Consider the following 22,886-nt stretch of genomic DNA (forward strand, 5'->3'; position numbering starts at 1 on the left):
TTTAAGAAGGGTAGTAGGAGTAATCCATCGAACTACAGACCTATATCATTGACGTCGGTTTGCAGTAGGGTTTTGGAGCATATACTGTATTCGAACATTATGAATCACCTCGAAGGGAACGATCTATTGATACGTAATCAGCATGCTTTCAGAAAACATCGCTCTTGTGCAACGCACGAAGTAATGGCCACTATGGACAGAGGATCTCAAGTTGAATCCGTATTTCCAGATTTCCGGAAAGCTTTTGACACCGTTTCTCACAAGCGACTTCTAATCAAGCTGTGGGCCTATGGGGTATCGTCTCAGTTGTGCTACTAGTTTCGTGATTTCCTGTCAAGAAGGTCGCAGTTCGTAGTAATACACCGCAAATCATCGAGTAAAACTGAAGTGATATCAGGTGTTCCCCAGGGAAGCGTCCTGGGACCTATGCTGTTCCTGATCTATATAAATGACCTGGGTGACAATCTGAGCAGTTCTCTTAGGTTGTTCGCAGATGATGCTGTAATTTACCGTGTAGTAAGGTCATCCGAAGACCAGCGTCAGTTGCAAAGCGATTTAGAAAAGATTGCTGTATGGTGTGGCAGGTGGCAGTTGACGCTAAATAACGAAAAGTGTGAGGTGATCCACATGAGTTCCAAAAGAAATCCGTTGGAATTAGATTACTCGATAAATAGTACAATTCTCAAGGCTGTCAATTCAACTTAGTCCCTGGGTGTAAAAATTACTAACAACTTCAGTTGGAAAGACCACATAGATAATATTGTGGGGAAGCCAAAGGTTGCGTTTCATTGGCAGGACACTTAGAAGATGCAACAAGTCCACTAAAGAGACACCTTACACTACACTCGTTCGTCCTCTGTTAGAATATCGCTGCGCGGTGTGGGATCCTTACCAGGTGGGATTACGGAGGACATCGAAAGGGTGCAAAAAAAGGGCAGCTCGTTTGTATTATCACGTAATAGGGGAGAGAGTGTGGCAGATATGATACGAGAATTGGGATGGAAGTCATTAAAGCAACGACGTTTTGCGTTGCGGCGTGACCTTTTTACGAAATTTCAGTCAGCGACTTTCTCTTCCGAATGCGAAAATATATTGTTATGCCCAACCTACATTGGTGCAGTAAACAGGTGTTCTGCGTGGACACAGAGGCAAGCTTGCCACCCGCTTCCCTCCCCTCCCCAACATACCGTCTCTCCGCTACTTCCTCTGTAATGCGTTGTTTTTGCTGGCCTGCTTTATTGAATGAAGGAGTAAGGTTAGTACGAGTGCTTGAAAGAAATCATGGTTTGAAAGAGTACCTAATACCAACGATACATTGTATTTAATTATCACAGTTGGAGTTTACAATACGTTTAATGTCTGGAACAAAATTTCTACATACAGACAAACGGAAACAGTTACGTAAATTTTCATTACTGATGTTTGCTCTTAACCGAGACTTATTAATTTTCATAACAGAAAAAATCTGTCATAAACGTATGTAGAGCGAAACATATCTTCGGGGATCCATGATAGAGACGAGGAAACTCTTGCTGTGGAAAGTCGTGATAAAAATATATTACACGTCGTGCCAAAAGGAACTTGTCTCTCATACCAGAACTACGCTGTAGAATCTACAGTGTAAATCTATGAATTCCATTTGCCAACTGGGATGAATATCATCTACAGAAACAGAAAATTGTCTTGAGAACTATTCAAAACCTTGGGATAAGTATGATATATCACCAAATCGATTGAGAAATTCCTCTTTTATTGCACTAAGTACGGAAACATATTGAAATTTATCATAATGGCGTTCAATATTAAACTTCCGCTGACCAGCGAGAATATTGTCACATATTATACATTTCGAATTTTCACGTTTTTGCACAAAGAAAAAATGATTCTCCGATTGATTTTTAAAAGACAGCAAATGTGCACTTCTGCGTTTCCTTGATTCACTCTGTATTTTCCGGTTCTTGAAATACAACGTTCACTACGCAGTGGTCGCTTCCCTTCAACGTCCACAGCTTAGCCTTGTACTACGCTGCCGAAACCTGACGGCTGTCGCCACTGTCCCGTTTTGACGATTGCACGCGAGCAGCACACGTGCAGCGCCGTGTGATCGTGAGGCGCGTGCAACGTTTGCCCGCCCCTGATTAGGTGTTCGTTTTTCCCGCGTTTTTCGGGAGGGGAATGGTAGAGAGATAGTATGATTGTGGTTCGATGAACCCTCTGCCAAAATGTGAATTGTAGAGTAATCAGGGAGATGTAGATGTAGCTGTACTGCAGTATTGGAGGCATATTGCAGCAATGCTGGCGGAAGCACTAAGGTGGCCACACATTGCCCGTGCCGGAGACGGCAGCCTGTAGCCAGCTCGGCGCACCGTCACGGCTCGCCGTCGGACTGCCAGCCCAAACTCTGCCCTTCCTTGATGGGGGCGTTGGTGGGGTGTGCCGGTCTGCTAGGCACACGCGTACCATCAGCCGCCGCCTAATTTCCCGTCGCGCCCGGGCCGCATGCATGCTAATTATGCGGGAACTCATTTTCCGTATGTAAAAATTACAGTGTTCTGGCGGGACGTACCAACAGGGAATGGTAATGGAGTGGAGCTAAGGGGCAATTTCCGAAACGAATAAATAAGAATTAAGGCGAGCTCTCCATTACGAAAGTAAAATGCCGCTGGTGGCAGCGGTCATTACGTAAACAACTAGAAGAGTAATTTTGTGTCTTCTGTAGAATGGAACATTCTTAAAAGCCAGAAGTCGTGGCGATCTGGTCCTGCAGCTACCGAAGGGCGTATCTCCGGGCAATCACAAATCGTGCCTGGACCCTGGCCCCAAGGCAATACTACACCCGGGGTCTAACTGAAGCGCTGCCGGCGGAAAAGCTACTGTTCGTTGGTGGTACTACGAGGGGTGTTCACTAAGTAAACCAACATATTTTCGTTTTTGAAAGCAGTTGGTTTTATTCAGGATTCCAATACGCCACGTTATTCCCTGCTCCTTTAGCTACAAACTGGAGTTTTACAATATAATCTGAGTTCAATGCGACGGTCTTACCCCACCTTATTGGGAGAGCCTGTAACCCCGCATGCAATACACTACTAGTCAAAGTCGCGGCCAACGTCTTCTAGCATCAACAACGTTCCCATCGTCCAAGTACCACATCCTCCGGAGTGCATCCTACATTGAGCCGAACAGAAGGAAATCTGAAGGTGCGAGTTGCGAGCTGTAGGATGGATGAGGAAGAACAGTCCAATGAAGTTTTGTGAGCTGCTCCCGGGTATGTAAAGTCAGGCCTTGCGTTGTCATGGAGAAGTTCTGTTTCATTTTTGAGGCGACGAACACGCTGAAGTCGTTTTCCTGAGGTTAGCACAATACGTTTCAGAGTCTGAGGACATCAAACAGAACAACCCCTTGAGAATCCCTGAGGAACTTTAGCGGCTGAGCGTGCAGCTTTAAACTTTTTCTTCCCAGGAGAGACGGTGCGATCCCACCCCGTGGACTGCCGTTTTGTTTCCGGTTCGAAGTGACGAACCCGTGTTTCGTTGGAAGTGGCGATATTCGACAAAGAATTGTCACTACCAGCCTCGTAACGCTCAGGCACTTCCGCACAGATGGTCCTTCGTTGCTCTTTATGGTCCCCTGTTAGGCGGCGGGGACCCCGGCAGGCACACACCTGTGAGTACACTGACTGGTTGTGGACGATTGTGTCAGAACTACCTACAGAGACGTCCAGTTGAGCAGCGATAAGTTTAAATGCGATCCGACCATCACCTCCAATGAAAGTGTCCACACGTTCCAACATTGTAGGCGTCACAGCTGTGTGCGGCCGACTGGCATGTGGGAGATCTACATCTACATCTACATCTACATCTACATCTACATGGATACCCTGCAAATCACATTTAAATGCCTGGCAGAGGATCCATCGAACCACCATCACAATTCTCTATTATTCCAGTCTCGCACACCGTGCAGACAGAATGAACACCTATATCTTTCCGTACGAGCTCTGATTTCCCTTATTTGATCTTGGTGATCGTTCCTCCCTATGTAGGTCGGTGTCAACAAAATATTTTCGCATTCAGAGGAGAAAGTTGGTGATTGGAATTTCGTGAGAAGATTCCGTCGTAGCGAAAAACGCCTTTCTTTTAATGATGTCTAGCCCAAATCCTGTATCATTTCTGTGACACTCTATCCCATATTTCGCTGATAATACAAAAGGTGCTGCCTTTCTTTGAAGTTTTTCGATGTGCTCTGTCAGTCCTACCTGGTAAGGATCCCACACCGCGCAGGAGTATTCTAAAAGAGGACGGACAAGCGTAGTGTAGGCAGTCTCCTTAGTAGGTCTGCTACGTTTTCTAAGTGTCCTGCCAATAAAACGCAACCTTCCCCACAACATTTACTATGTGTTCTTTCCAGTTTAAGTTGTTTGTAATCGCAATACCTAGGTATTAGTTGAATTTACGGATTTCAGATTAGACTGATTTATCGTGTAACCGAAGTTTAACGAGTTCCTTTTAGCACTCATGTGGATGATCTCACACTTTTCGTTATTTAGGGTCAATTGCCACTTCTCGCACCATTCAGATATCTTTTCTACGTCGTTTTGCAGTTTGTTGTGATCTTCTGATGACTTTATTAGCCGATAAACGACAGCGTCGTCTGCAAACAAAGTGAAGACGGCTGCTCAGATTGTCTCCAAAATCTTTAATGTAGATAAGGAACAACAAAGGGCATATAACACTATCTTGGGGAACGCCAGAAATCACTTCTGTTTTAATCAATGACTTTCCGTCAATTACTATGAACTGTGCCTCACTGACAGGAAATCACATATCCAGTCACATAACTGAGACGATATTCCATAAGCACGTAGTTTCACTACGAGCCGGTTGTGTGGTACTGTGTCAAAAAGCCTTCCGGAAATCCAGAAATACGGAATCGATCTGAAATCCCTTGTCAATAGCACTCAACGCTTCATGTGAATAAAGAGCTAGTTGTGTTTCACAGGAACGATGTTTTCTAAACCCATGTTGACTGTGTGTCAATAGACCGTTTCCTTCGAGGTAATTCATGATGTTCCAACACAATATATGTTCTAAACTCCTGCTGCATATCGACGTTAACTATATGGGCTTGTAATTTAGTAGATTACTCCTACTACCTTTCTTGAATATTGGGGTGACCTTTGCAACTTTCCAGTCCTTGGGTGCGGATCTTTCGTCGAGTGAACGATTGTATTTGATTGTTAAGTATTGAGCTGATGCATCAGCATACTACGAAAAGAACCTAATTGTTATACAGTCTGGACCAGAAGACTTGCTTTTATTAAGTGATTTAAGTTGGTTCACTACTCCGAGGATATTTATTTCTACATTACTCATGTTGGCAGCTGTTCTCGATCCGAATTCTGGAATATTTACTACTTCTTTTGTGAAGGCATTTCGGAAGACTGTGTTTAGTAACTCTGCCTCGGACTGGTTTGCACGACCTTGTTGCGATGATGACAGACGCCTCAACCAACGACTCACCGTGCTTTTGTTCACTGCCATGTCTTCGTAGACAATATGAAAGCGCCTCTGCAGTCCTCTGCTTTTCGTACAAAAGAAACTCAGTGACAGCTATCTGCTTGGAACGTACCTCAGTTACAGACCCCAGTTTCAAGGCTACGCATAGCGTCACCAACTATCGGCACTTCATGAAACTAAAGTGATCAGCCAGAACTTTATGGCCACATGTCTAATGGCCGGTACGTTCACCTTTCGCACGGATAACAGCAGCGACGCGTCGTGGCATGGAAGCAATAAGATCTTGGTACCTTGCTGGAGGGAGTTGGCACCACATCTGTGAGCCGTGCGTGGCTCATGTTCGTGCCGTCTGTTATTTAACATCTTTTTTTTTTTTTATCGTACCGCGTCCTAGTCATTTTAATTTCAATTACTGCTGTCACTGAACTGCTGTCTTGCCTGCCAGTGAGTGGCAGCAGCAGCGCGTACCTGCCGTATTACCTTTGCTGGACGGCTATTACTTCCCGGTCGTCGTATGTCGTGATCTGGAGGATTGGAGTTGGAATGCGGCAGAAGTGCAGTCGGGACGTAGCAACAGTCGGGGACGGAGCGCTAGGGAGGAGCGCACAGCCAGTACTCGCCATCCACTCGCGACACGTGATGCACTGTCCGACGGACGGAGATGGCAGCGGGATCGACCGTTGGTCGGTCGTTCAGTTGGTCTCCTCTTTGGGCGACGTGTGTTTGGTCTTTCGACGGTTTCGGGACCTCGTCACTGGGTCATCTTGCTGGACTGGCTTGGTTCCTTCTTGTGCTGAGACGTCGTGGCCAATAGGAAGTGTTACCTCTGCATGATCGGGTCCTAGCCAATGTGCCCGGATCGCCGTGTCTCCCAGTTCCGGTCGGACATCGGGTTGGAGCTGCAATCAGATAGTCAGGTCTGCCTGTAACTTGTTCTAGTTGTTGATCAGGTGCAGGCAACAACAAGAGACATTTCATTAGAAGCAGTTCCATCAGTGGCATCCAGCAATGTTGAGCAGGTGTGGACGCCATCAAGTGACATTATATCAGCAGAAGGAGTTCCAACAGTGACAGCCAGCAATGTTGAACAGGTGCAGACTCCAAACAGTGACATTATTTCAGTAGAAGCAGTTCCAACAGTAGAACTCAGTGATGTTGAGCTGGTGCAGACACCAACAAGTGACATCATTTCAGAAAAAGCAGTTGCAACAGTGGCAGCCTGTATTGTTGAGCATATGTGGACACCTACAAGTGACATCATTTCTGGAGAATGAATACCATCAGTGGCACCCAGCAATGTCGAGCAGGTGTGGACACCAACAAGTGACATCACTACAGTAGAAGCAATTTCATTAGCTGCACCCAGCAATGTTGAGAGGGTGTGGACACCATCAAGTGACATCATATCAGTAGAAGGAGTTCCAGTAGTCGAAGCCAGCAATGTTGAGCAGGTGCAGGCACCAACAAGTGACATTTCATTAGAAGTAGTTCCATCAGTGGCCTCCAGAAAATTTTAAGCAGGTGTGGACACCAACTTGTGACATCATTTCATTAGAAGCAGTTCTAACAGTGTTAGCCATAAATGTTGAACAGGTGCACACACCAACAAGTGACATCATATAAGTAAAAGGAGTTGCAACATTGGTAGCCAGCAATGTTGAACAGGTGCAGACAACAAATGACATCATTTCAGTAAAAGCAGTTGCAACAGTGGCATGCAGGAATGTTGAACAGGTGCAGATACCAACAAATGACATCATTTCAGTAAAATCAGTTACAACAGTGGCATGCAACAATTTTGCACATTTGCAGACACCAACAAGTGACATCATTTCAGTAAAAGCAGTTGCAACAGTGGCAGCCAGTACTGTTGAGCATGTGTGGACACCTATAAGTGAGATCATTTCAGGAGAAGGAATACCATCAGTGGCACCCAGCAATGTTGAGCAGGTGTGGACACCAACAAGTGACATCATTTCAGTAGAAGCAATTTCATTAGTTGCACCCAGCAATGTTGAGCAGATGTGGACACCATCAAATGACATCATATCAGTAGAAGGAGACCCAGCAGTGGCAGTTTGCAATGTTGAGCAGGTGCAGACACCAACAAGCGACATCATTTCAGTAAAAGCAGTTCCAACAGTGACAGCCAGCAATGTTGAGCAGGTGTGGACACCAACAAGTGACATTACTTCAGTACAAACTGTTGCAACAGTGGCAACCAGCAACGTTGAGCAGGTGTGGACACCATCAAGTGACATCATTTCTGTAAAACAGTTCCAACAGTGGCAGCCAGCAATGTTGATCGGATGTGGACAATAACAAGTGACATCATTTCAGTAAAAGCAGTTGCAACAGTAGCAGCCTGTATTGTTGAGCATGTGTGAACAGCTACAAGTGACATCATTTCAGGAGAATGAATACCATCAGTGGCACCCAGGAATGTTGTGCAGGTGTGGACGCCAACAAGTGACATTATTTCAGTAAAACTGGTTCCATCAGTGGCGATGAGCAATGTTGAGCAGGTGCAGACAGCAACAAGTAACATTAATTCGTTAGAAGCATTTCCAACAGTGGCACCCAGCAATGTTGAGCAGGTGCATACACCAACAAGTGACATTTCATTAGAAGCAGTTCCATCAGTGGCATCCAGCAATGTTGAGCAGGTGTGGACACCGACAAGTGACATCATTTCGGTAAAAGCAGTTCCAACACTGGCTGCCAGCAATGGTGAGCAGGTGCATACACCAACAAGTGACATCATTTCAGTAAAAGATGTTGCAAGAGTGGCAGCCAGCAATGTTGAACATGTGCTGACACCAACAAGTGACATTATTTCAGTAAAACTGGTTCCATCAGTGGCGACGAGTAATGTTGAGCAGGAGCAGACAGCAACAAGCAACATTAATTCGGTAGAACCATTTCCAACAGTGGCACCCAGCAATGTTGAGCAGGTGCAGACCAACAACAAGTGACATTTCATTAGTAGCTGTCCCATCAGTGGCATCCAGCAATGTTGAGCAGGTGTGGACACCAACAAGAGACATTTCAGTAGAAGCAATTCATCTGTGGCAGCCAGGCATGTTGAGCAGGTGTGGACAAAAACAAGTGACATAATTTCAGTAGAAGCAATTCCATCTGTGGCACCCAGGCATGTTGTGCAGGTGTGGACACCAACACGTGACATAATTTCAGTAGAAGCAATTCATCTGTAGCACCTAGGCATGTTGAGCAGCTGTCGACACCAACAAGTGGCATCATTTCAGTCAAAGCAATTGTAACAGTGACAGTCAGCAGTGTTTGACATTATTTTAGTGAAAGCAGTTCCAACAGTGGCAGCAAGCAATGTTGCACAGGTGCTGACTCATTTCAGTAAAAGCAGTTGCAACCATGGCTGACAGTAATGTTGAGCAGGTGTGGACATAATTTCAGTAATAGCATTTCCATCAGTGGCAGCAAGCAATGCTGAGCAGGTGTGGACACCAACAAGTGACATCATTTCAGTAGAAGCAGTTCCATCAGTGGCAGCCAGCAATGTTGAACAGGTGTGGACACCAACAACTGACATAATTTCAAGAGAGGCAATTCTGTCAGTGGCAGCCAGCAATGTTGAGCAGGTGTGAATACCAACAAGTGACATCATTTCAGTAAAAGCAGTTCCAACAATGACAGACAGCATTGTTGAGCAGGTGTGGACACCAACAAATGACATTATTTCAGTAGAAGCAGTAGCAACAGTGGCACCCAGCAATGTTGAGCAGGAGTGGACACCAACAAGTGATGTCACATCAGTAGAAGCAGTTCGAACAGCGGCAGCCAGGAGCTTTGAGCATATGCACACAACATCGAGTGACATTATTTCAGTAAAAGCAGTTCCAACAGTGGTAGCCAGCAATGTTGAACAGGTGCAGACAGCAACAAGTGATGTCGTTCCATTGGAAGCAGTTCCATCAGTACTATCCAGGAATGTTGAGCAGGTGTGGACACCAAGAAGTGACATCATTTCAGTAGAAGGAGTTCCAACAGTGGCAGCCAGAAATGTTGAGCAGGTGTGGACACCGACAAGTGACATCATTTCGGTAGAAGCAGTTCCAACAGTGGTAGCCAGCAATGGTGAGCAGGTGCACACACCAAGTGACATCATTTCAATAGAACCAATTCCATCATTGGCACCCAGCAATGTTGAGCAGGTGTGGACACCAACAAGTGACATCATATCAGTAGAACCTGTTCGAATAGTAGTGGCCAACAATGTTGAGCAGGTGCACACTCCAACAAGTGACATCATCTCAGTAAAAGCAGTTCCAACAGTGGCAGCCAGCAATGTTGAACAGGTGCAGACAGCAACATGTGACGTCATTTCATTGGAAGCAGTTCCATCAGTGTTATCCAGGAATGTTGAGCAGGTGTGGACACCAACAAGTGACATCATTTCAGTAGAAGGAGTTCCAACAGTGGCAGCCAGAAATGTTGAGCAGGTGCACACACCAACAAGTAACATCATTTCAGTAGAAGCAATTCCAATAGCGGCAGACAGCAATGTTGAACAGGTGCAGACAGCAACAAGTGACATCATTTCAGTAGAAGCAATACCGTCAGTGCATGCAGCATGGTTGGAAAGGTGTGGACACCAACAACTGACATCATTTCAGTAGAAGGAGTTCCAATAGCGGCAGCCAGCAATGTTGAACAGGTGCCCATACCAACAAGTGAGATCATTTCAATAGAAATAATTCCATCAGTGGCATCCAACAATGTTGAGCAGGTGTGGACACCGACAAGTGACATCTTTTCGGTAGAAGCAGTTCCAACAGTGGCAGCCAGCACTGGTGAGCAGGTGCACACACCAACAATTGACATAATTTCAATAGAAGCAAACTCTATCAGTGGCAGGCATCAACTTTGAGCAGGTGTGGACACCAACAAGTAACATTTCAGTAGAAGCTAGTTCATCAGTGGCAGAAAGCAATGTTGAGCAGGTGTGGACACCAACAAGTGACATCATTTCAGTAAAAGCAGTTTCAATAGTGGCAGCCAGCAATGTTGAGCAGGTGCACATACTAACAAGTGAGATCATTTCAATAGAAGGAATTCCATCAGTGGCACCCAGCAATGTTGATCAGGTGTGGACACCAACAAGTTACATCATTTCAGTAGAAGCAATTCCAATAGTGGCAGACAGCAATGTTGAACAGGTGCAGACAGCAACAAGTGACATCATTTCACTAGAAACAATACCGTCAGTGGCATCCAGCATAGTTGAGCAGTTCTGAACACCAACAACTGAGATCATTTCAGCAGAAGGAGTTCCAATAGTGGCAGCCAGCAATGTTGAGCAGGTGCACACCCCAACAAGTGACATCATTTCAATAGAAGCAATTCCATCAGTGGCACCCAGCAATGTTGAGCAGGTGTGGACACCAACAAGTGACATTATTTCAGTAGAAGCAATTGCAACAGTGGCAGCCAGCAATTTTGCACAGGTGTAGATACCAACAAGTGACACCATTTCAGGAAAAGCAGTTGCAACAGTGAAAGCCATTTATGTTGAGCAGGTGTGGACACCAACAAGTGACATCATATCAGTAGAAGCTGCTCGAATAGTAGTGGCCAGCAATGTCGAGCAGGTGCACACTCCAACAATTGACATCATCTCAGTAAAAGCAGTTCCAACAGTGGCAGCCAGCAATGTTGAACAGATGCAGACAGCAACATGTGACGTCATTTCATTGGAAGCAGTTCCATCAGTGTTATCCAGGAATGTTGATCAGGTGTGGACACCAACAAATGACATCATTTCAGTAGAAGCAGTTCCAATAGCTGCAGCCGGCAATGTTGAACAGGTGCCCATACCAACAAGTGAGATCATTTCAATAGAAGAAATTCCATCAGTGGCGCCCAGCAATGTTGAGCAGGTGTGGACACCAACAAGTGACATCATTTCGGTAGAAGCAGTTTCAATAGTGGCAGCCAGCAATGTTGAACAGGTGCTGACACCAACAAGTGACATTATTTCAGTAAAACCGGTTCCATCAGTGGCGATGAGTACTGTTGAGCAGGTGCAGACAGCAACAAGTAACATTAATTCGGTAGAAGCATTTCCAACAGTAGCACCCAGCATTTTTGAGCAGGTGCATACACCAACAAGTGACACTTCATTAGAAGATGTTCCATCAGTGGCATCCAGCAATGTTGAGCAGGTGTGGACACCGACAAGTGACATCTTTTCGGTAGAAGCAGTTCCAACAGTGACAGCCTGCAATGGTGAGCAGGTGCACACACCAACAAGTGACATCATTACAATAGAACCAATTCCATCATTGGCACCCAGCAATGTTGAGCAGGTGTGGCCACCAGCAAGTGACACCATTTCGGTAGAAGCAGTTCCAACAGTGGTAGCCAGCAATGGTGAGCAGGTGCACACACCAACAAGTGACATCATTTCAATAGAACCAATTCCATCATTGGCATCCAGCAATGTTGAGCAGGTTTGGACACCAACAAGTGACATTATGTCAGTAGAAGCTGTTCGAATAGTAGCGGCCTGCAATGTTGAGCAGGTTCACACTCCAACAAGTGACATCTCAGTAAAAGCAGTTCCAATAGTGGCAGCCAGCAATGTTGAGCAGGTGCGCACACCAACAATTGACATAATTTCAATAGAAGCAATTCCATCAGTGGCACCCAGCAATGTTGAGCAGGTGTGGACACCAACAAGTGACATCTTTTCAGTATAAGCAGTTCCAACAGTGGAAGCCAGCAATGTTTAGCAGGTGCACACACCAACAAGTGACATCATTTCAGTAAAAGCAATTCCTTCAGTGTCACTACAGCAATGTTGAGCAGGTGTGGACACCAACATGTGACATCATTTCAGTAGAAGCAGTTCCAACAGTGGCAGCCAGCAATGTTGAGCAGGTGCACTCTCCAACAATTGACATTATTCCAGTAAAACCAGTTCCATCTATGGCACCCAGTAATGTTGAACAGGTGCATCAGTTTGAATGCACACACAATTGCCTTTATAAAATTATTATCAATGCTCTTACACTAAACATAGAAATTATAATAAACACACAAATGGTATCAGATAATTGTCATATTAACTATTACAAATATACAAGTTCTAGTAAATATAATATTTATGGGTGTCAGTACAACCCACAACAAACAAGTAAAATAATATTTAGGAGATAGGTCAGTACCAATTATTTGGCATTAGGAAAGGAAAACACGCAAAACACACTCATTCATCTCTCATCCACATTTAAGTACTAGTGTGTAATTGAATAGTATTAACTGTATAAATGCAATTCTGTCAAAATTTGATGTTCATGTCAAGACCAATGTTTGCCAAGCCTATTTTTTCTGAACATCTTTCATTGTGCCATGATATGCAAATACTTTCTTTCTCCAAAAAAAAAAAAAAAAAAAAAAGTATTACTGCTTATTGATTTAACAAAGTTGTGTGTGTGTGTGTGTGTGGGTGTGTGTGTGTGTGTGTGTGTGTGTGTGTGTGTAGACAATCTTCTAGTGTTCTAGTCTGCCATCTTCATCCTCCTTGTTCCATATAAAGCAACAAGAAAAGAAAAAAAATGCTCCTCACTTACTTTACCTCTTAACCACCAAAACTCCAATAATCATCAGCATCACATAATCTTAATACTTCAATAACACCTCTTCAATATGTCGATACATATAAACCTTATCACCAATATCATTTACCTTGCCTCTTGTCCACCAAAACTTAAATAATCCTCAAAATTACACAATCTCAATACTTCAATAATACCTCTTCAATACGTCGATACATATACCAATATCATTTTTTTTCCATAACAAGTCTTTCCTCTAGTCAGTCACCTCGAACAAGTACAGATAAAATCCTTGTTCAAACTACAATTCATCATCCCATACAATCCGAAGACACAATGTCCACACACATCTTCTATGTAATCCGTCTGACCCAAATCTTCTACTCATTATGAATTATACAATACATTTTGGTTACCGTCCATCATTAAATAAAAGAAATGCATACATGGCCTCTAACAGCCTTTAGTTTGAATAACTTTCAGTAAGTAAGAACGAGTACGGAGTGTGAATGATCGTAATATTTCACAGTGTGTACACCACTTTAAGGATCAGGGGAAAACAGAAGCCAACATGTGGAGTATTTCTTGTGTCAAGTGTCGTTTGCTATTTCAATTGCTCACGAAGAATGCAGTGTAATAACTGTCAATGGTCTAAACCTAGTGTTGGTATGTCGTGTCGTTAGCTTCCTTCCTATTAGCATAAATTTATACAGCTTCCACAAAACCTCCAGCTCATGTGACTTCAATGAAGTTTCTTGTACCAATGTCGTTCGTAGAATTATAGCAGTTCATTTTCTTATCTTAAAATATAAGGCACTGAGCGTAAGCAAAACATGCAATAGCGAGTAAATATACCAGTAGAGAACAGAATGTCAACAAGTGGATGCAGCACAATTCCTACAACGAGGCTCTGCCAAGCAAACAATCTATAATTAATACCATAGTGTAACCTAAACTCTATGTTCGTACACAGTATATCAGCATTTCTATATACCAAATTAAAGAGTAGTTATGGCAACAAAACAGAAATGTATAAATATGCAATCCATACGCAAAGCAGCAAATATATACCTAACATAATAAACAGGGCATTAGCATCGTATCAGCATAAGCAAATAAATGTTCAAATGTAATCTTAATAAGTAAACATGAAGGCGCAAGCAGAAAACTCACAAAGTATAACTTGCATACATAACCATATCAGCACAACTAATCAGGTGAGAATTATAATTTAAATAAATAAGCACAACAGGCACATAATAAAAAAAAGGTGACATCAGTGAAAAAGCAGTGCAGCCAAGCGATGCATAATATACATATGTAACAACCCTGTTCATTAATCAATCATTCTCAAAATCAGTAAACACAAAGTATAAATCACGCAATCGCGAGCAGCAAATTAGACGTACCTAAGTGGAAATATGTTAGCTGAAAAATAAACTCAATTAATAGTTACGTTTTTAGTTTATTGCTTTCTTCTTCGAAATTACATTCTTCCTAAAATTTTCTCGATAGCAAGTCCTCTTAACGTCGAACACACACAGAATTTACCTGAAGTTCTTAAATATTTTATACAACCGTATCCTGAAAAATACTGAACGTTAATAACATAATTCATCAAGTCACTATAGCTTTATACTGAAACTGAATCAGAGAAATTAGACTGTGTATTTGTTTAGGGCTGTCAGTGTAATCGCACTGAGCGCTCGATCAGCTGTAGGTACGCGTGACGTAAGAAGTAATTGTTTGCGGTCAACGACTGCCTTGTGCGGCGCGCATACTTGACTGATGCTTTGAGTATGTGCCGCCGCCAGAACACGGCGCGGTATCCTTGTACTCTCCGTGTGTTTACGTATAACTGTTAGTTTTTTCAAAAGTATGTCATTCCACAAAAATTTTTACGTTCGATATATAATGCATTCCCTTTGAGCGCCGAGATTTAAGAGTTTCTACTTCGACAGGGTTATCATGAATAATTTTGCGAATTCTAAATGGACCGTTATAAAGCAGAAAAAATTTGCAACACAAGCCTTTTCCTTTGTGATACAAACGGTGAGACTTAATTAAAACTTTTTGACCAACTGACAAGGTTTTTAAACGACCAGGAGGTTTAGCTGATTTTTCTCTTCTAGCAGCAGCAGATGCAATATTTTGTAGAGCCAGGTTGACAACTTCAGAATGCCGCAGTTTCCGTGAAGGCGGAAAAGGAACGATTTCCGAAATGCGATTTGTCGGTGCTTTTTTTTTTAATATCAATATAGAAGGTAAAGAAGTTGAATCATTAGGGAGTTCATTCAGAATGTTTTGAAAAATATGAAGATACGGATGCCACGTTCTGTGATTCTGATGACAATAAAGTAGACACAATTTATTAATTTCCTTCATCCATCGCTCTGAAGCGTTAGATTGAGGTTGAAAAAGTGAAATGAAAATTGGTTTAATCTCACGACGCCGTAGAGTACGAACCCAAATTTTAGAGCGAAACTGTGATCCATTATCTGATATAAACTTATCAACATGACCCACTTCTCTAAGAAAATGTTTGATGAAAGCATTAGATACTGAACGAGCTGTTGCTTTGCGTAAAGATGTAAAACACACATATTTTGATGTCACTTCCACTGCTACCAAAATGTACGCAAAACCATTAGTAGAACGAACCACTGGACCGAACAAATCGACTGCAGCCATCTCCTTTAATTTCGTTGGAATGATAGGAAACAACGGTGCTCTATGAGAAATAGTTGGCGGCTTAGCCTTTTGACATAATTTGCATTTGGCAAGAACAGATCGAAAACGTTCTTTCCATATTACTGAAGTAGCAATTTTCTCGTAATTTATGGAAACTTGGTCCCAGAAAATGTTTCCACTTTGGTCCCAGAAAATAGTGTACATAACTGAAATGTGTATACCAAATCAATTTATTAACCCACTCATCAGGAATGCAAGCTAACCAAACAGAGCTGTCGACCAATTTTCGTTTAAAAAGAATATCTTTGCGAACTAAATAATACTGTCTAACCGCTACACTTTCCTTTCTCCTCCACTTCTCCTTAATGTCCTTCCAGACTGGGTCCTTGTTTTGCTCCTTAGCGATGTCCAGGAGCGAAGACGAAATAAAATTTTCAAACGCAACACCTTGAATATACATCAAACAATAATTGTTTTCTTTGCAGTCCTCCTCAGCACTTTATTTCAAACCCACAGATGCACGTGATAAAGCATCAGCAATAATATTTGAAGAACCCTATATGTATTTGAAGAACCCTATATGTAAACAATACTAAAATCAAATTCCTGTAAATACAGCGCCCATCGTGACAATCTTACATGTGTTAATTTTGCTGACATAAGAAATTCCAGAGCTCGATGATCGGTGTAAACCTCAGTATGTCTGCCATACAAAAATACGCGAATTTTGTGAAAGCCCATACAACTGCCAAGACTTCAAGTTCCGTAATCGAATAATCCTTTTCTGATTTAGAGAGAACGCGGCTTCCAATGCAATAGTTTTCGGTACTACAACGCCGTTTTCTTCTATCTCTTTGTATGGTGAGTCCGTCGCCAAACAAAAATCTTTAGATAAATCCGGATGTGAAAGAAGTGGAGCAGCAACTAAAGCATCACGAAGTTGTTCAAATTCTGATTGAGCTTCCTCATCCCAACACCAATTAGAATTCTTTCCAGATAGTTCACATAAACGAGGCGTGGCCAAATTGTCCAATCTAACAAAGCGTCTAAGAAAATTATAGACACGAAGGAAACTACGAACATCACGTTTTGTAGTAGGAACAGCATAATTACGAATAGCGTCTAGATTATCTGAATCAAGAAGAATACCTTCTGTAGAAATAATATGACCAAGAAATTTCACTTCAGAACGACCAAATTCAGATTTTTCCAAGTTCACTGTAATGCCAACCCTTGCAAAAATACATAATAGTGAATCCAAAATTTTATTATGCTCACTCCAAGAACGTTTAGCAATTAGAATATCGTCAAAATATGAAGTAATATTGTCACGAAGATAAATAGTTAAAATTTCGTTTAAACTGCGAATGAATGCTGCTGAAGATACAGTAAGTTGAAATGGTAATTTTCGAGATCACTTTTGGGTAAAACAGTCATATACGGTTATTCTTAACCGACTCTCTAGATAGATTGATAGTGGAAGAGTTGTTTTGATATACAAAGAATAGTAAAAGAGTAGGCAGCGGTGCAGAAAACTAAAAGGGAAATAGCACCACTACAGCTCGGGGCTCTGTGCACGTTACGGCACATATTCACTTAGTGTAGCGAATCCCCTGAGGACTTAAATAGCAGCACATAAATTCCAGTTTGTGACTTAGTGGCCAATTTGGTGGAAGTGCGTACATAAATTGATTTAACCATGAACATGGATCTATGTCATTCTTAGAATTGCGAAAGATCTTAAATTTCCGATCAGTTAAAAAGTGTTTATAGTCAGTTTTTGCCTGTGGCGACAAAGACCTACCGCGTCCGTCCCCGTCCCAATGTCGATTATTGTCAAGTTCGCGCGCCTGGCGCTCTCTTGTTGCTTCTCGTAAATGAAATAAATTATTTTCTTCAAACCCTTTGCTATCTATGATTCTAAATTTCTTATGCTGTCTTTTCCTACGATTTCGCTTTCAATTTGTTTGACTTGCTTTCGTACTGCCTCAAATTCCCTTTTAACGCGTTCACTAAATTTCCCCTGATTTTCAACATGTTTATTTATGTTCTGGTATTCTTCGGTTTGACAATGGAGCTGTATCATCTGAATCTCTGTCCCCATTTAAACTAATATTTGTCAATTTATCTGAAATCTCCTCAACTCTTTCCGATAAGTCACCTATTTGTTCTTTCTGTTTATTTACGTCTTCCGTAAGTGCCGCGACTCGGGTTTCAGTATTGACACATTCAGTAGTTAACTGTTCATACTGTTGTGTTAGGTTATTTATTCTGTCATTTGGTACCGATTCCTCGATTCTTTCAAATATTTCTTCCTCATCGTGTGCACGTTGTAAATTTAACTCTGAAAATGTTTGTACTATCACGCGATCTCTTTCTTCCTGTTCTCTATCCTGTTCCTTTTGTCTGATTTCTATTGAAATTAATCTGTTGTAAGCATTCAAAATCGGTTGCACTTCTTCTCTAATTTCTTTCTTTAATTCATCTTTCATGTTTTTGAAACATGTCCCTATTCGTGAGTCTAACCGTTTTTCGATTGTTCCCATATCAGTTTTAATTGTTCCTATTTGTGCTCTCACTGTTTGTAATTCAGATCCTAACCATGTTTCCAGTGATCCCATATCAGTTTTAATTGTTCCTATTTGTGATCCCACTGTTTTTAATTCAGATCCCAAATTTAATATTGCACTCATCAACTGCTCCATATTAACTGGTTTGAAACTCTTTTCACCCCTAACATTTCCCGTAAAATCAACTTCTTTCGTCATAGCTGTAAAGCTATCTGTGTTCGATACTATTCCAGAATCTTCGGTCGTTAATCTCGAATACTGAAAATTTTTTGATTGTGAAAAATTTTGAACTGGTTCCGGACTATTTTCCCGACTTATTAAATTGTATTCTATTTCATTATTCATCATACTGTTCTCATGTGTTGGCGAGTTCGCCATGTTAACAATTTCGTCATTCTCACTATCCATAATTTTTGCCTTTTTCATCGATTACGTAATCATTTACAAAACATACAAAACTCGTCAAAATACGAATATTACACAGAATATAACACTTTATCACCAACAACACCATTCACACGAAACGCTTCCCGACAAACACGTCTAACGAACAATTAAAATCTTCATAGTTGCACAAAATTGTCAAACCCATATACAGGACATTAAAAATTAAATTCTGCCGAAATACCATTAAAAGAATGACAACTACAAATGTTCAGTTACCAAATCTACACATGCAATATAGACTTCAATTACTAAACTACAAATTACTACAACAATACTGCTGTCTGCTATTTTTACTATCGAAAGAATTCCAAGGGACGATCCGCAGTAGCGGTCGCCACGTACATGGGGGCTTAATTAAATACAATGCAAATAATTTTAATTTTAGTCGCTGTTTGTCCGATTACGCAGTCACCTAACCGGTTGGCCCTGAATAATATTAGTACGCAATCTGACTGCATAGACTAACAACAAAGAATGAAAGGAAATTTCCGTTAACACAATTAATTAATTAAGTCCCCAGCAACTATAAAAGCTACGAAACAACAAAGCACAAATGTAACTGTTCTGTGTGTGGAAGTGTGATTCAACGCACACATCTGACACGGTTCTTCCTCAATAGAACAAGATGCTTTAAATGCCATTTAAAATGAAGTAATTTAAAAAAAAACACAACAGAAATACTTTGATTGCACATAGAAACCAGAATTACACTCTAATACATGAACACAAGCCAGATCCTTTTTTGACTGAACGTGTGAGCAAGAGGCATTGTTATTTACGAAATTTAAAATACAAATATGCTTTAATTACCACATATATATTGACGAAAAATACACTCTGATCATTACAACATCTCCAATCGAACAGCATCGGCTGTCTAGCCCATCAGAACAACTGCACACGACATGCTCACAACTAGTACTCTATGGACATCGTCTCAACAATCACTGATCATGCCTACCTCAGAACTACAACTGCCCACAGCAACTTCTCAGCTGCAACTGCCAGTGGAGGCGGCTGAATAATACTCTTTGGCGCAATCTCTGACACTGTGACTCAGTGTAGCCACCTTTCAAAGAAGATGATCTGCTACAGACGCAAAATTTAACCGACAGGAAGAAGATACTATGATATGCAAATGATAAGCTTTTCAGAGCATTCACTCAAGGTTAGCACCGGTGGCGACTCCTTCCTACAACTTGCTAACATGAGGAACGTTTCCAACCGATTCGTCATACGCAAAGAGCAGTTGACCAACGTTGCCTGGTGAAACGTTGTTTGGATGCCTCGTGTAAGAAATAAATGCGTACCATCACGTTTCCGACTTTGATAAAGGTCGGATTGTAGCCTATCGCGATTGCGGTTTATCGTATCGCGACATTGCTGCTCGCGTTGGTCGAAATCCTTCAGAATATGGAATCGGTAGGTTCAGGAGGGTAATACAGAACGCCGTCCTGGATCCCAACGGCCTCGTATCACTAGCAGTCGAGATGACAGGCATCTTATCCGCATGGCTGCAACGGATCGTGCAGCCACGTCTCGATCCCTGAGTCAACAGATGGGGACGTTTGCAAGACGACAATCATCTGTACGAACAGTTCGACGACGTTTGTAGCAGCATGGACTACCAGCTCGGAGACCATGGCTGCGGTTACCCTTGACGCTGCATGACACACAGGACCGCCTGCGATGGTGTACTCAACGACGAACCTGGTTGCACGAATGGCAAAACGTCATTTTTTCCGATGAATCCAAGTTCTGTTTACAGCATCGTGATGGTCGCATCCGTGTTTGGTGACATCGCAGTGTATTCGTCATCGGTATACTGGCTTATCACCTGGCGTGATGGTATGGGGTGCCATCGGTTACACGTCTCGGTCACCTCTCTTTCGCATTGACGGCACTTTGAACAGTGGACGTTACATTTCAGATGTGTTTCGACCCGTGGCTCTACCCTTCAATCGATCCCTGCAAAACCCTACATATCAGCACGATAATGCCCGACCGCATGTTGCAGGTCCTGTACGGGCCTTTCTGGATACAGAAAATGTTCGAGTGTTGCCCTGGTCAGCAGATCTCTCACCAACTGAAAACGTCTGGTCAGTGGTGGCCGAGCAAATGGCTCGTCACAATACGCCAGTCACTACTCGTGTTGAAGCTGCATGGGCAGCTGTACCTCTACACACCATCCAAGCTCTGTTTGACTCAATGCCCAGGCGTATCAAGGCCGTTATAACGGCCAGAGGTGGTTGTCTGGGTACTGATTTCTCGGGATCTATGCACCCAAATTGAGTGAAAATGTAACCACATGTCAGTTCTAGTATAATATATTTGTCCAATGAATACCCGTTTATCACCTGCATTTCTTCTTGGTGTAGCAATTTTAATGTCCAGTAGTGTACATGCACTGTGGGTGTGTCAGACTAGCAGCGATTCCTCGCCACGTGACGCTGCTATCGCCTGGACGGATTTATATCGATAGTAGGGCGGTGGTCACAATGTACTTCCTGATATCTGCATAGTCGCAGAAGCGGGAGTATTCCACGACGTCCCAGAACAACTTTTCATTTATTCAAACGAAATTGCCCGGGGAAAAATTTGTTGCCTTGCTTATGGAATACCCCTCGTATATACAACCACGAACTACACTTAACACAATTTTGAGTTTCGTTGCATGCCACATCCGTTGTGTATCAATTTTTATGGTCTCCATTGCACTTTCGTTAATTTTCATCTTATGACGTCTTTGAGGTGTCTATCAATTCCATTCAGCTTTTTTGTGACGGCTCCCAATCCCAAGGTCCTAGGCAATACTTTTGTGGCAGCCACCACAAATTGTATAAAGCGTGGGTAGTGTCCAGGATGTAGCTATGTCTGTTGACCGAAAAATAATTAACGACAAGAATTGCGCCAGCTGCAATGAAGATATAACTTATCTTTATTTCTGACGAAACGTGCACCAACAATACAAGTCAAAGTAATATGCAAGAGGTATCCGTGTACTGAGCCTCGTCGAATACAATAGCAAATATCACACTGCAATGGCTCCTCTATAAACTCCACAAAAGGCTAGCGAGAGACAATCGACAATAGACTGTTCCTTGCAATTTAAGTTCCTAGTAATTGTAATTCCTAGGTATTTAGTTGAATTTACAGCGTTCAGATTTGGTTGATTTATTGTGTAACCGGAGTGCCTGAGAAGGTCCTGCCGCAACGAAAAACAGCTTTGTTTTGATGATGTCCACCCCAAATCCTGTATCATTTCATGGACACCCTTTCGCCTATTTGGCAATAATACGAAACGTGCTTCCCTTCTTTGAAAGTTTTTCGATGTACTCCGTCGGTCCTCCCCGGTAAGCATCCCACACCCCGCAGCAGTATTCCTATTAGCACTCTTGTAGACGACCTCTCACTTTCCGTCATTTAGGGGCAATTGACAATTTTCACACCAGATATCTTTTCTAAACCGTTTCGAAATTTTTTTGATCTTCTGATCACGTTGTTAGTTGATAAACGACAGCGTCATCTGGAAACAACCTAAGGCGGCTGCTCAGATTGTCTCCCAAATCGTTTGTGTAGATAAGGAACAGAAAGGGCCTATACCACTACCCTGGGGAACGCAAGATATAACTTCTGTTTTACTAGATGACTTTTCGTCGATTACTACGAATTGTGACCTCTCTGACTGGAATCTACGAATCCAGTCACGTAAGTGGCACGATATTCCATAAGCACGCAATTTCACAACAAGCCTCCTGTATGGACAGTGTCAGTAAACCAAGTAATGGTGTTATGCATATCGTTTGGTGGATAGCTTTATCACTAACGTATTAGTAAACAAATTGTAAATCGGCGTTTCTTGATATATTATGAAGGTTATATGCTAAAATACCCGCTGATTTTATTTAACGCAGTAAGGGCTTTAAACTGCTGAATGCGAAAGAAACTGGGTAAGCTAGTTTTTGGAATATAGAGGGCGTTACTTAATTACGTGACGCAAAAAGAGGTCGCTGTACTTATTGCAAACAATAATAACAATGCCCTTCTGCCCGTCCTCCAGTAAAGTA

This window comes from Schistocerca gregaria, chromosome 8 (genome assembly GCF_023897955.1).
Source record: "Schistocerca gregaria isolate iqSchGreg1 chromosome 8, iqSchGreg1.2, whole genome shotgun sequence".
Classification (NCBI taxonomy): Eukaryota; Metazoa; Arthropoda; class Insecta; order Orthoptera; family Acrididae; genus Schistocerca; species Schistocerca gregaria.